At 38.4% G+C, this 15,943-nt stretch overlaps 1 protein-coding gene across 8 annotated transcripts in view; it reads left to right on the top strand.

Moving 5' to 3' along the window:
• Nucleotides 1-15,943, top strand: part of LOC145255614 (pleckstrin homology domain-containing family H member 2-like) — a 1,732,783-nt gene that overhangs the window by 530,608 nt on the left and 1,186,232 nt on the right. The window lies entirely within an intron of this gene.

Here is a 15,943-nt window from a genome sequence, read left to right on the forward strand (position 1 = left end):
ATCTTTTTACAGTGCTCCTATATATATATATATATATATATATATATATATATATACAGTCTTCATCAAAGAAAACCAAATATTTCTCAAAACCAAAAACGTATTATTCAAATGCAAAAATAACAACTTAATAAGTAAATAATTAGAGATTTATAAACAATCGGAATCGGGAATTGTATCGGAATCGGGGAAAATATTGGAATCGTCCCATTACTAGTATATATAAATAAAGACTGAGTACGCGAACAAAAGAAACGAAATATTTTTCAAAACAAAAACGTATAATTCAAATTATTTTAAAAAATTGATAAATTAAATTAATCGGCTACACAAACAAATATAATAAATTTAAATGAAAACATTTGAAAATTTGAAAATGTTATGAAATGATGAAATTATTTTATTTGCTACTTTTGTTGTTATTAATGTTTCAACCCCTTTAAAACATAGTTTTATAAAATTTTAAATAAATTTATTAATTGCAAACAAATAATGTTATAAATTTATTTTTGGGGGGAGAACTGCCGCAGGGCATCAAGTCGGTTGAAAATTTACAAACAGACTTTTCGCGCTTTTTTTTTTTTCGGCAAAGTTATCAATAATTCACTCCATCAACAAATTCCATCTCTTTGGAGAGGATTGCCAAGTCTGTAAGCTTTTTCTGGCTCATTGTTGATCGGAGGTAGTTCTTTATGAACGTCAATTTCGAAAAAGCCCACAGCTGGCAACGCTAAAAGTTCCAGAGAGAAAAATGCGCAACAAGATCACAATATTAAGAACGGAATTCCCAAGGTTATATCTCTGTATAAAGTTCAATTGATTTTGTTTTTTTTCTGAAGCTTTCACAAAATACTGCAATCTCTTCCTTTCGGAAAAGAATTCCTCTTTTTCTATTCGTCAACTTCACCAAGCTGGCAGTCATAATTATCATCAAGCAATTTCATGGTGTAAGAAAAACATATTTACTTGCAAGATTGTGAACTTGTTGAGATCTGCAAGATATTTCTTCAGTCAACCTGTCTATGATAGACAGTATTTCTCGTCTATATTCAGTATCAAACCCCACCGCTGCATCAGTCAATCCTTCACCATGCATTCGTTTCTTTTTGCGGACATAATGCTCCATTTTAGACAGAGTTTTTTTGACTCTTTTATTGCAGTATCTACCATCTTTTCTCTATTCTGAAGAAGGCAATCTCTCAACGCCGTAAGCCTGACAGAACTTTGTTGTAGATCCAGCCCTTTTGTTTGAAGATACTTCTGGACATCATAGATTCCTGCGAGAATAGTTTTTCAGGTAGTCAATTCAATGGTGATGGTGACTTGCTAAAATGTCGGTGAAAATAAAAAGCGACCCCTCCTTGTACAAAACTGTCCAGTTTACAGTGAAGGGATGGATGTTTTGGGCACATTTTTTCGATATTTGTCGTCCGAATAATCGAGCTTGAAAACGACACCGATCTTGTGAGGATCTATTGCGAATGTCGAAAGTTTTTGCGAGACATAAAAACACACACACATACAAATTTTGCTATTTATATATTAGACTAGCAAGAGTATCTGGCATTGCTCGGATGTGTCGAGTAAGGAAGCCCGAAAAAAACGTAGGCAGCCCGGGTGAAGAGAGGTGTTAAAAAAGTGGTATTAGGCAGGCAAGCTCGAACCCATAATGGGAAGGAGGAAAATGTTGTGTAGTCGGGAGGGGAGGGGCGTCATACCGGAGACACATGATACATAAGATGATAATGATATTTATATACTGTTTGCATCACGACGACGACTGTGACGATTTTTGGGGACTTCATATTATTATTAATACGGAGCTGAGATATTTATGCAACAGTTTTTGTTGACACAGATAGAGGGGAAGTACATTATTGATGATGGCGGATGGGGACATACATTACTTGGAGGGAGTTATACACAGTTCGTTTACAAGATGATAGACAAAAAACATTTACTTTTTCCTTTTTGTGGAATGACGACAGATGAAGACAACTTTACAAATATAGATGATTCTTTATGTATACCAGCCGGATGATGATGATGATGATGATGATGATGATGATGATGGTGGTGGTGGTGGTGGTGGTGGTGGTGGTGGTGGTGGTGGTGGTGGTGGTGGTCAGGGATTCAAGCCTTTACGACTACATGGTCTTATCTTTCCCCCTTCACCTCCCAGGGGCATTGGTCCTGGATATGACCTTAAACTATATCCAGTGGTGAGACCCCAGCTTGCGGGCTTTGGGGGAGTGTGGAGCCACCGTTTAATTGCCATTGCTCCCAGGTCTACTCTGACCCGGAGTGGTAGTACCTGTTAGGGTCCCAACTATGGTTTAAATATAAGCCGACTTGAAAACAACAAATATATTCTATTAAAAGTTTTTTCTTCAAAATCTTTGGATTCGGCATTAAATAACCTGAAAAGGGTTGATATGCCGTAAAACAAAAACAACCAACCAACCAACCAACCAACCAACCCAGGGGCATTAGCTCTCACTAAGTCGCTTTCCGACTCTCGTCTCCAACTCTGACTCTGACTAACTTCGAACCTATCTCAATACAATGGAATTCTCTCTTCTTTATGACATCAAAAGTGTGGTCAAACAATGCGACTCTCACTTTTCAAATTACACGTGCGCTTTACACATGCATTCACACACCTCTGGTAACAAAGAAATTCCTTAATTAATAAATTAAATTCCATTTATAACCTTATTTATTTCAAAATCTAACCAATTTGTTGATCATTATTTCTCAACTGCATTGTTCATATCTAACTCTGACTTAAATAATATTTAGTCATTTTCAAGAACAATGACAATCATTCTACATTCCTACGATTTCAATACGTATTTTTTTAAACTTTTCTTACGGGGTTCGATTTTAACCTTTTCCAAATATCATTTTCAAACTTATCTAATTTGCTCTTTTAATTACTGGGATCCGCCCCTTTTTACATAACAAAAAGGTGCAAAAAAAAAAAAACGTGACGTCTTTGCCAATGTGTTCATGGCAAAACCGGAATTCGCGAACGTCGAAATTAAGCGTAGTCAATTCAACGGTGATGATGTCTTGCTAAAATGGCGGCGAATAAAAGCGATCCCTCCTTCTACAAAACTGCTGAGTTGAGGGTGAAGGAATGAATGTTTTTGGCCAAATTTTTTAATATTTAATCGAGGTTTAAATCGATACCGGTTTCGTCACGCTCCGACACGACTCTCGGAAGTGTTTGCGAGACACACATACTTTGCCTTATATATATATATATATATATATATATATATATATATAAGTTATAAAATGTATATGGCGATTAAGATACACTGAATATTCTGCGTTTCATCCACTCTAGGATTCTTCAGGCTTATGCGCGAATTCTGTGATTGTTTGTCGTTTTTATATGCGCATCTTCTATTGAAATTTTAGTTAGCCTATCAGCCAATGAGCATGCATTTATCGGACAAAGGCTAGCTCTACCTACGTATTGAGAACTTTTGAAGTAAATACTTAAAGTTTACGCATAAATCTGTACTTTCGTATATAAATTTTATGTGAGTAAATTAAGTAGTTATATATATATATATATATATATATATATATATATATATATATATATGTAGAGAGAGAGAGATTATATTGGGCCTAATATATAGTAATGACGTAAAAAAGGACTTGTCTGCCACCACCGAGAATCGAAACCAAAACGTTTAGCTTACGATTTACTTTTTCCTTTGATGTTAATGCCTAAGCTATGAAGACATGTTTGCTGCAAGGCTAAAAATAAAAACATGAACTAATAGGTATTACGTTACGCATGCTTATTCATAATGCAGTCGTCCGATCTTCACCTGGTAAAGTCCCTTTTTTTTTTTTTAATTTTTCACACTTTTGCACCGATTTTCCACGGCTGAAACCCAAATCTAAAGTTTCGCATGGATTCAAGTACCGTATATATTATGTTGCATGTCTATAGACCAAAAACTAACAAAGGTGTTTTGTAGATAACATTTTTAAACAAATATATACGTATGCATGAATATATCCTTGCCTCGCAGATCTTACACCTGCGATTTTTTTTTGTGAGGATTTGTGAAAGGACTGGTCCATGTGCCTCCCATTCCAACAGACGTAGATGAGCTGAAGGTCCGAATAACAGCTGTCGCAAACATTGACATCGCAATGCTGAGACGCGTTTGGCAAGAATTCGACTATCGGCTTGATGTGTGTTTTATCATAGAACGGAAGACAGAGCAAAACCTCTTTACTAGGCTTTACCGAACTAATTTCACAGCAAATAATAAACGCAAGAGCAAATAGTAAACGTAAGAGCAAATAGCAGGTGGCAGCAGTAAACGCAAGAACTGTTAGTAACGAAATGTTGAAGAAAAAAAAAACCCTCATCCCTTTTAAAAAGGAAAAGGAACGTATGCAAAATCACGTGCCATCGAAACTTTTACTTTAACGAAAATATAACAATCTTTCCCCCAGAGAGATTGCAAGGTGTAGATTTTTTTTTCCGAAGTAGAAAGTTATCTTTGAAAGTGACGATGTGTTTTATTTATAAGTCCTGTCGCTGGACTGGTTTATGGATTCGGCTAGACCGGCGTGGAATCAGTTCAATATTCAAAGGACTGGCAGGTCTCTGCGAATTCTCTATATTTTCTGCATTAGGTGCATTGTCAACTGGATTTGTTTCAATCAAATGGGCCGGGTCTGCATTTGCAAGGTCGAGTCGAGTATTCTCAGCAGGACCCTGAGGTCCATCAGAGTGTGGAAAACGAGCCAAATGTCTTAGCGCCACTGAATCCTCCCGGCCATCATTATGCCGTATTCTCGCATGCGTCGGGTTGATCTTGAGGAGTTCCACTACCTTGACGATCGGGTCGTACTTGCTCCTGTTGCCAAACCGTTTCAATAGTACCTCCCCAGGTTCGCAGAGCCAAACAGGTAAGGCAGTAGCAGTAGAAGAGCGCCTTTCAAATTTGAACAATCGTGATCGTGTTCCTTTTCTCTGACCTCTGTATTCTCGAACGTCGTTTCGAACGTGCTCTCTTTATAGTCTTTTCCTTCGCACACGGCTCGGTCATTTGCATACAGCCGCCATATGCGCGCCGACACTTTGTTACACTTTAATCGAATCATTTGCATTTGGAATTTCTTCCCGGTTTCCTGTTTCAATAGTATCAACATCCAGAGTTGCATTCGTACTAGTGCATAGTAAGGATCGAATAGAATTTAAAACATCAGGCATAACGTCCTGCCAAGCACTAAGGGGTAGCTGTTTAGATTGCAGGGCCAATAATATTGAGTGCCAAAGAACGCCATTATAGCGCTCGCACTGACTGTTTCCTTTTGAGTTGTATGCAGCAGTGTTACTGCACCCAACCGCAAATCGCGTCAGGAAATTTCTGAACTCCTCCGACACGAACGATGTTCCTCTATCAGAATGGATGAAAGCGGGGAGTCCAAAAATAGAAAAAAATATTGGTCAGGCATTTGATTGCGGTGTGCGAAGAACAATCACAGCAAGGGAACGCAAAGGGAAATCGACTGTACTCATCCCCGATAGTAAATAGGTAATGACATCCTTTCGAAGATGCCGGGACAGGCCCCTTGAAGTCTACGGAGAGGCGCTGGAAGGGAACAGTAGGGCTGAAGAATTGAGGCTTTATTTTTGCGCGCGTTGTACACTCGGATGTCATACGCCGAACTTCATTAATTGAGTATGGCATATTTTGTGATCGTATAAAGTGCCAAAAACGCTGTACACCAGGGTGTATTAATGAACTGTGTATGACCCTTAGCTCCTCCAAGGAGGAAGCAACGGCACCACACACTCTCGATAAAGCATCGGCAACGATGTTTTCACTTCCGGGACGGTGTTTTATATCGTACGAGAATGGGAGAAACTCCATTTTCCACCGAATGATTTTATCGTTTTTAATTTTTCCTCGGTTAACTGGCTTATATATAAAAGATACGGCTTGCTGGTCTGTTATGATAGTGAAGTGCTTCCCAGCAAGGAGGTCCCTCCATTTTCGGACACATTCAACTATCGCGTAAGCCTCTTTTTCAACTATGTGTAGTCATATTTCCGATGAGTTTAGTGAGCGGGAAAAGAACGCTACAGGCCTATTAGCCTGTAAGAGGGTGCCTCCGATAGCCTTTTCTGAGGCATCGCTTTCGTTAGTAATTGGTAGTTCGTCGTCGATAACCTTTACAGATGATTCAGCGACGTCCTTCTTAAGTTTCTCGAAAGAATTCACAACTATAGGCAGCATGGGAAATTGTTTATTTTCAACCAGGGGACGAATTTTGTGTGAACACTTAGGTATCCATTTCACGTAGTAAGAAAACATACCAAGGCACCTTTTTAACGAATTTGAATCCGAAGGAGGAGGCATTTGCAAAAGGGGTTTTAAACGCTCAGGATCAGGTTGGATAGTTCCGTCACAGATTTGGTATCTAAACAAATTGATAGAGCGAAGCGAAAACTTTGATTTTACTCGGTTTATTTCGAGGTTGTATGTTGAGGCAGCCTTTAAGAAACGTTCCAAGTCAGCGTCATGCTCCTCTTGAGTTTTACCGCAAATGGTAATATCATCAATGTAAGAAAAAGTTCCGAATAACTTATTTTCAGAAATAACGGAATTCATAAATCGTTGAAAGGCAGAAACCCCATTAGTGACACCAATGGGTATTCGTTTGAATTGATACAAACGATTTCCAGCTTGAAAAGCCGTGTAGGGCCGATCTTCGAGACAAAATTCAATTTGGTAGTAAGCCTTAGACAAATCAATCGTACTAAAAATATGATACTGGGCAATTTGGTTTACGAGATCTTCAATCCGAGGCAATGGGTACGCGTCAAGTAGGGTTAAACGATTAATAGTTTGGGAAAAATCAACCACTAATCGTTTCTTTCTATTAGGCGACGAAGTTACAACAATTTGAGCATGCCACGGTGAATAGCTGGTTTCAATGACGTCGTCTTAAAGCAGTTGAAAAATTTCCTTTTCAATAGATCGGGCATCCTCCGCACGGTAGTTTCGGGATTTTGTAGCAATAGGTCTGCAATCAGGAGTCAGGTTTCGGAACAATTTTACAGGGGCACAACTGATTTTGGTTAGCGCGCAGATTTTTAGGACATCCTGAGATCCACCAAAAGAAATAGTAACGCCCCAGTGTAGTTTCAAAAACGGCACCCGAGTATAATGTCCATACGGGAGTCAGGAAGTACAGTAAGGTTAATTCCTTTATATTCGCAACCATTGAAGAAAATGTTCTCGGTGCAATATTCAGACAGTTTAAGGGAAACGCCGGATGATGCCATAGAAATTATGGAGTTCCGTTTTAAAGTGGACAGTCTCATTGTTTTAATAATGCGGGCACTGATAAAATTATAAGAACTGTCGGTGTCTATAAGGGCAGTTAACCTTTTTCCTTTTAACTCCACAGTTTCGGTGATAGGAGGGCAACTATCACCACCTTTAGCGCAGGCTCCTATGATAGCAGAAGAAGAACGTGAATGCGTCGTTAGAGTAGAACGGCAGACTTTAGAAAAATGCCCGAGTTTACCACAGCTTCGACATACCTTATTGTGGGCAGGGCAAAGGCGGCGGTCATCCTTAGGGTGACGTCACCCTCCGCAGTTGTAGCACTTGCCACGAACAGGAAGGGCAGCAGAGAACTGTACAGAATCACACTCCAGTCGAGAATCAGTTCTTAGTGACACTCAATATGGTTTCCGTTCTGCTAGATCTACAGCAGATGTCCTTACAGTTATATCGCATAGGATTAGCAAATCTCTCGACGGTGGCAATCTTTCTAGGGCAATTGCTCTTGACATATCTAAAGCCTTTGATAGGGTATGGCATAAAGGTTTACTTCATAAGATCGCTAGCTATGGTATAGCTGGAAAAGTCTTCTCAATTATTAAATCATTTCTTTCTGATAGGTTCATAAGAGTAGTAGTTGAGGGGCAAAAATCAGAAGCTCACAGTATTAATGCCGGTGTCCCTCAGGGATCCATCCTGGGCCCAACTCTTTTCCTGATCTACATTAATGATCTTCCAAATCATATCCTTACATCATTTGTAGACATTTATGCTGACGACACTACCATTTATGGTACCACATCTAAGACAGTAAACGAGCAAGTACTCTCCAATTCTCTCTCCTCTGATCTTGAGCATGTAGTACAATGGGGAAAGGAGTGGCTGGTTACTTTTAATGCATCTAAAACCAAGCTTCTCTCTTTACATCATCAACATTTTAATCCACATTTGTCATCAATTGAAATGAATGGCTCTCGTCTTCAGGAGGCCTCAAGTTTTGACAAGCTTCTGGGCTTAACCATTACTCCTGATCTTAAATGGAACACGTATATCAAATCTGTTGCCAAGGCCGCTGGAAAAATGGTGGGATCTTTCTATCGATCCAGTAGATATCTCACTGCTGATGCTATTCTCTATCTATATAAGAGCCAGGTACGCCCAAGGATGGAATACTGTTGCCACATCTGGGCAGGAGCTGCTAGAAAGGACTTGTCCTGCCTTGATAGAGTTCAAAATAGACTTCGTAGCCTCATAGGAGATGTCCTTTTCTCCTCCTTACAACCTCTATCTCACAGAAGAGATGTTGCGAGTTTGTCTCTGATGTATCGTTATTTTCATGGAAAGTGTTCAACTGAGCTTCAATCTATGGTCCCCCCTCGCCAAACTTTCACAAGAAACACTCGTCTAGCTGTAAACACTATCAATAATTTCCCCCACTCTTTATCTGTGCCTAAACCTAAACATAGATTCCATGAACAAAGCTTCTTTCTTAGAACTGCACGCCTGTGGAATTGTCTTCCGTTTTCCTGCTTTCCGGCTGACTACAATATGGTTGTGTTCAAGTCTAAGGTAAATAAGTTCTTGATGAGCCGTTCCATATAAGTTATTAAATTTACCAAATTTTCATTACTAATGATTACTATATTGACCAACTTCTACTGTACACTCTTTAACCCTTATCCTTGAGTGGCCTCTGGGCCTTGATAATGTGGTGATGCCTGTGTAAAAAAAAAAAAAAAAAAAAAAAAAAAAAAGAATTTTTAGAAATACAAGTGGCCTCCTCGGCAAAATCGGTCAGCATATTTTTAGTTCTCATAGTAGAAGTAACAGCGACTGCTACAATCTGAGAGGCATACGATTCCGCGTGAAAGTGAGCTTGTTCTAAAACCCTAGCACATTGAGTAGCTTCTGTGAGAGTTAGTGTCTGTTTCAAGGAGCCTAGCACGTATCAATGAGGACCGGAGACCACGAATGAATGCATCACGGACAGATTCATCCCTGTAAATGGTGGCCGTTACGTCTTTAAAATAACAATCAGCGGCAAGTCGATTCAAGGCCTGAAGGTATTGGTCGACAGACTCGCTTTCTTGTTGCAAACGCGTGGAAAGCAGATGTCTAGCGTGAATAACGCTTGGAAACTTGTCGTAAACGCCTTTCAATAATTCCACGGCATGTTCAAAACCAGAGCAACCTTCGATAACGTCAGCAACAGAAGGACCGATGTTTAAATAGAGAACTTCTAGCTTATCAGGGTTTAACGAAGCAATAGTTGATAAGTAGTAATTAAAGTTGTAGAACCATAATTTCCAAAGTTTGTTGGCCTGAGGATCTGCCGAGGAAACATCAAATTTATCCAGGCGAATTATCTTCTCCATGAGGAAAGTAAAAAAAAATTAGTTCGGTAAATTGTGGTGTTTTATCGTAGAACGGAAGACAGAGCAAAACCTATTTACTAGGCTTTACCGAACTAATTTCGCAGCCAATAATAAACGTAAGAGCAAATAGCATGTAGCAGCAGTAAACGCAAAAACTGTTAGTAACGAAATATTGAAGAAGAAATAAAAACTCAGCCCTTTTAAAAAGGAAAAAGAACGTGTGCAAAATCACGTGCCATAGAAAATGTTACTTTAACGGAAATATAACAATCACCCCCCCCCCATTAGTAAGAGAGTTTGCAAGGTGTAGATTTTTTTTTCCGAAGTAGAAAGTTATCTTTGAAAGTGACAGTGTGTTTTATTTATAAGTCCAGTCGCTGGACTGGTTTATGGATTCGGCTAGACCGGCGTGCAATCAGTTCAATATTCGAAGGACTGGCCGGTCTCTGCGAATTCTCTATATTTTCTGCATTAGGTGTATTGTCAACTGGACTTGTTGCAATCAAATGGGCCGGGTCTGCATTTACACGGTCGGGTCGAGTATTCTCAGCAGGAACCTGAGGTCCATCAAACGTAAGAGCAAATAGCAGGTAGCAGCAGTAAACGCAAGAACTGTTAGTAATGAAATGTTGAAGAAATAAAAACTCAGCCATTTTAAAAAGGAAAAGGAACGTGTACAAAATCACGTGACATAGAAACTTTTACTTTAACGGAAATATAACACGTAGATGAGCTGAAGGTCCGAATAACAGCTGTTGTGAACATTGACATCGCAATGCTGAGACGCGTTTGGCAAGAATTCGACTATCGGCTTGATGTGTGTCATGTGACCAATGACTCTCGCACTGTACATCTTAGAACGTTCCATGAAAATCTTGAGATTACCAGCTTTCTGAATAGACCAGATGTGTTTTTATATTCTTAATAGTTCTCGAGATATTCAATGTCAAAATGTACCCAAGGTTTTTGTAACACTCTGCGTATTCCATAATTAATAATTTTTTTTCTTTTTTTCTATATAAGTGTTGTGAAGGAACATAACTGGCTATACACCGGTTACAAACTGTATATATATATTGGACTGTTTGGCAGACAGCGGCAGACAAGCAGTCGCAGTAAGACGGATAGTCTTACGTGTTGATTATCAGACTTTCTTCCCCATACTTGTTACTATGTACTTCTATTTACCTTAGGCGAGCAGCCTTACGTTTCTGTATTATAAATAAACCCCATTACACATACCACTCGGTGTAACTCACGTTTGTCTTTATTTCCTAAGTATTTAGGAATATAACAATGGCGACGAAAGGATGTTCTTTCTCTTAACAGAGATAAATTACCGTACCAAGGACTGTGTACAATGCAAGGATTTTTTGTTTTACGAAAAAAACAAACTACACAAGGATTTTTGACCACGTGCGTCAATGAATTTAAAAATTTTTCCTACCTAAAGTAGCGAAAAGTACGGATTTTTCTTCGTAAAGAACTCACAAGAAATTATAGAAACATGTTCAAGGTAAAGTGGAATTTATATTTATTTTGACAAGTAAAAAAAAAAAAAAAAAATGGTCGCAAGTTGAATTCGAAACTACACTAAAGGATTACGAGTTTCGAAAGAAAAAATATAAATACAACGACTATTGTACCATTTTATGCCACGTGGGAACGGCAGCCATATATTTTTTTTTTTTTGGAAAATTAATTGTTTGTTATTGCCTTTATATAAATAATTGGAACTATTTGTCGTGGGAAGTAAGAAATATTTTGTGTATGAACTTACGTTGTTGAAAAAAAAAAAAAAAAAAAAAAAAAAAAGAATTATTTTACAAAGCCTGTTGAATTACTATGGATGAACTTTGTTGAAACGTGTTGTGTCTGCATATTGCTACTAATTTACGATATACGTAAATTTACGATTTTTCTTTGGAATTATTGTGTAGAATTCGAAAAGACATTTTTGTACTAGAAGCTAACATGGAACAATTAGCAGAGTTAACTAAGGCTCTAGCCCTTAGCATCCAGGAACAGACAAAAATGACTCAACAATTTTTAGCGCAACAATAACAACAACAACAAATTCAACAACAACAGCTACAGCAACAGCTGCAACAACAACAAGAAAGAACACAAAAAACTTTAGAGGCACAAGAACAAACAAACATACTACAACGACAAATGTCGACACAGCAAAAGAATTTAGAAAAGCTAATTCTAACGTCGACCGGGAAGAAGACTAATTTTTCTGCCGAGGGTATTTCAAATTCACTAACGGAATTTCGTTACTCCCCGGATACTGGTGTTACTTTCCCTGCATACTACAGAAGATACGAAACAATTTTTACGAAAAGATGTTTAGACTGGACCGATGAGGAAAAAGTTACCCTGCTACTACAAAAACTGGGTACTGATGAAAACACCAAGTATGCAAATCTAATTCTACCAAAAAAACCGGAGGAGGTTTCGTTCGAGGAAACAATTAGTACCTTGTCGAAAATATTTGATAAAAGGGATAGCCTATTTCACTCTAGATACAAATGTTTGAACATTCAGAAGGCAGAAGCTGAAGACTATCTAGAATATGCTTGCACTGTGAACTGTTTATGCGAATCATTTAAATTGAATGAAATTTCCGCAGACCAATTTAAATGTTTAATCTTTGTACAAGGTCTCACAGCACCAAGGGACAAAGATATACGTTCACGGATCCTAACAATTATGGAGGCGGATCCTAACATAACATTGCAAAAAGTCACTGAAGAGTGTCAACGTCTGATTAACATAAAGAAAGACAACACTCGCATTGAAGAGAAAAATATTTTTAAGGTGCAGCAAGTAAAAAGGCAAGGGACCACAAGAAAGTCCAGGTTCCAAGAACACAGGATCCTTAAAGGATACAAAGACCCAAAGCTAAAGTGTAAATGTTGTGGTAGTTTAAGACACAACAATAAGACCTGCTGGTTTAGGAACAAAATATGTTATGAATGTGGTCTCAGAGGTCACAAGGGAACATACTGTGCCCAGAAGAAAAGACAAGGGACCGATAATGTAAATACGCTTCGCATGAATAAAGAAAAAAGCTGCGAAAGACGGAAATATGTTGATGTTCGGATAAATGGACATCTGGTTACATTGCTTCTGGATAGCGGTGCAGATATTAGTATTATAAATGAAGATATATGGAAAAGGATAGGTCGACCTGAATTAACGAAAACCAGAAAGACGGCGAGAAGTGTGTGCGGCAAAAGATTAGAGTTCAAGGGAGAATTAAAATGCAAAGTGACATTCGCTAACCAGACTCATAAATCCAAAGTGTACGTCGTACCAGGAAAGAATACATGCCTGTTTGGGGTAGATTGGATTGTCCTGTTTAATTTATGGGAGAAACCCATAAATTCGTTTTGTAACGTTTTAACTGCAGAAAAAGCAAACCAAAGGGAAGACTTCCTGAAGGATTTGAAAACTGAATTTCCCAATGTTTTTGCCGAAGGACTAGGACTCTGTATTAAGACAGAGGCAAAATTTGAATTAAAGAAAAATGCCACTCCAGTATTCAAACCTAAAAGGAATGTGCCTTTTTCAGCGATGGACGCAATCGAAAAAGAGTTGGATAGACTTCAACAACTGGAAGTCATTGAAAAAGTTAACCACACAGATTGGGCAAGTCCAACCGTGTATGTAAAGAAAAAAAATAACAGAATAAGGGTCTGTGGAGATTTTTCAACGGGTTTAAATGACTGTCTATTGGACCATAATTATCCTCTTCCGTCCGCAGAAGATCTGTTCTCTAAGCTTAACGGAGGAAAAATTTTTTCTAAGATAGACCTCTCAGATGCTTACTTGCAAATTAAGATCAGCGATGAATGCTCCAAATACTTAGGCATAAATACTCATAAGGGCATTTTTAAGCTAAAGAGGCTTCCTTTTGGATTAAAGGTTGCTCCTGCTATTTTCCAGCAAATTATGGACACGATGCTGGCAGGGTTGGAATTTTCAATGGCCTACCTTGACGATATCCTAATTAAAAGTGAAAATTTGCAAGATCATAAGAAGCATGTAAAAGAAGTATTCAAAAGAATACAGGAATTTGGTTTTAAATTGAGCCCAGAAAAATGCGATTTTTTTATGAAAAAAATTAAATATCTAGGTCAAATAATCGACAAAGAGGGTCGAAGACCGGATCCACAAAGGACTGAAGCAATTGAAAAGATGCCTGCTCCAGATTCAGTGACAAAATTAAAATCGTTTTTGGGATTAGTTCAATACTATGCAATTTACATCCCTAACATACATAATTTAAGAGCTCCTCTTAACGAGTTACTGAAAAAGGGTGTTAAATGGAACTGGAATAAGGAATGTGAATCTGCTTTCCAAAATATCAAAAGATGTCTACTGTCAGACTTAGCATTGGCACATTTCAATCCAGAAAAGGAACTAATACTAGCAACGGACGCCAGTGATTACGGTGTTGGCACTGTATTACTTCACAAGTATGAGGATGGTAGGACAAAAGCTATCGCCCATGCTTCAAGAACGTTGGTTGCAGCGGAGAAAAATTACAGCCAAATTGAAAAAGAGGCGCTGTCGATAATATTTGGAATTACAAAGTACAATCGATTTCTCCATGGACGATCTTTTATTTTGCAAACCGACCATAAACCCCTACTTACCATATTTGGATCAAAGAAAGGCATTCCCACACATACTGCGAATCGATTACAGCGATGGGCTGTAACCCTCTTAAACTATCAGTTTAAGATGGAACATGTATCCTCAAAAAAAGTTAGGACACGCAGATGCATTATCACGGTTGATCCCTAAAAGAAGCGAAAGTTTCGAAGAAACGGTAATTGCTGCGCTTAAAGACGAAAGTGAATGTACAAGTTCAATGTGTAATATGATACGTGAACTTCCGGTAACTTTCGAAAAAATAAAAAAAGAGGCAGTAAATGACATTTTCATTAAGAAAATGAAAAATCAATTGGGATGGATAAAAAAAAATAAAAAGGTAGATCAGACAACGCCTTTTTCCATCTGTGAAGATGTGCTCATGTATGGTGAGAGGATCGTAATTCCACTAACGTTACAGAGGAAAATTCTGAAGGAATTTCATACAGGTCATCCGGGCATTTCGAGAATGAAATCCCTTATGAGAGGATATGTGTACTGGCCTGGTATGGACAAGGAAGTTGAAAAATGTGTCAAGACATGCAGAGGATGTCAATTAGCAGCTCGAGATCCTCCAGTAAAAACGACGCCATGGCCAAAGACGGACCTACCCTGGTCACGTCTGCATATTGATTATGCGGGACCTATAAATGGTTATTTTTACTTGATTATTGTAGATTCTTTTTCAAAATGGCCAGAAATATTTAAGTTTAGACATCCAACAGCAAAAAACACTGTGAGTGCGCTTAATGAAATTTTTAGCCGTTTTGGAGTGCCAAAAACCTTAGTGAGCGATAATGGAACAGCATTTACTGCTCATGAATTCAAAGAATTCTGTGACTCACTAAATATTCTACATATGACAACACCTGTGTACCATCCACGATCGAATGGGTTGGCCGAAAAATTTGTAGATACGTTTAAAAGGGCACTTAAGAAAAATCTTACTACGGACACAGACGAACAATGTATTCAAACATTTTTAGCAATTTACAGGGTGACACCAAATCCTAATAATAATGTCAATTCTTCCCCGGCTGAGCTAATGTTTGCAAGAAAGATAAGATCTGTCTTCGATAGGCTGCTACCAGAGAAAAAGAAAGTTTTCAAAAAAGAAAACCTTAATACCAAGTGCTTCTCCCCAGGTGAAAATGTATATTTCAAAAATTTTCAAAATGGACGAAATCAGTGGGTTGAAGGTATTATCAAAAAAAGGATTGGGAGCATGGTCTATACCATCCAAGGATTAAGTTTTGTCTGCAAAAGACACAGAAATCAAATACGTCCCAGACTGTCTCCAAATGTGGAAGAGACACCAATGGAAACATTGTGCGATATTTTTGATATACCAAAACCAGCGTGTGTACCGCAAACAATGAATATTTCGCCTGAACCGACCATACGGGCTGGACAGAAACCTTTACCCCGGGTAACGCTGACCAGAAGGAAAAGCGCAAGAAAGAGAAAAGTTACCAGGAGATTAAGCCCTGACCCTAAAAGGAAGAGGTATTTAAGCTAAAATCAGGAAGATTTCAGCTTCAGGGGGAGGTGTTGTGAAGGAAC

This window comes from Euprymna scolopes, chromosome 31, assembly GCF_053919585.1.
Source record: "Euprymna scolopes isolate OS-2025 chromosome 31, ASM5391958v1, whole genome shotgun sequence".
NCBI classification, from domain to species: domain Eukaryota; kingdom Metazoa; phylum Mollusca; class Cephalopoda; order Sepiida; family Sepiolidae; genus Euprymna; species Euprymna scolopes.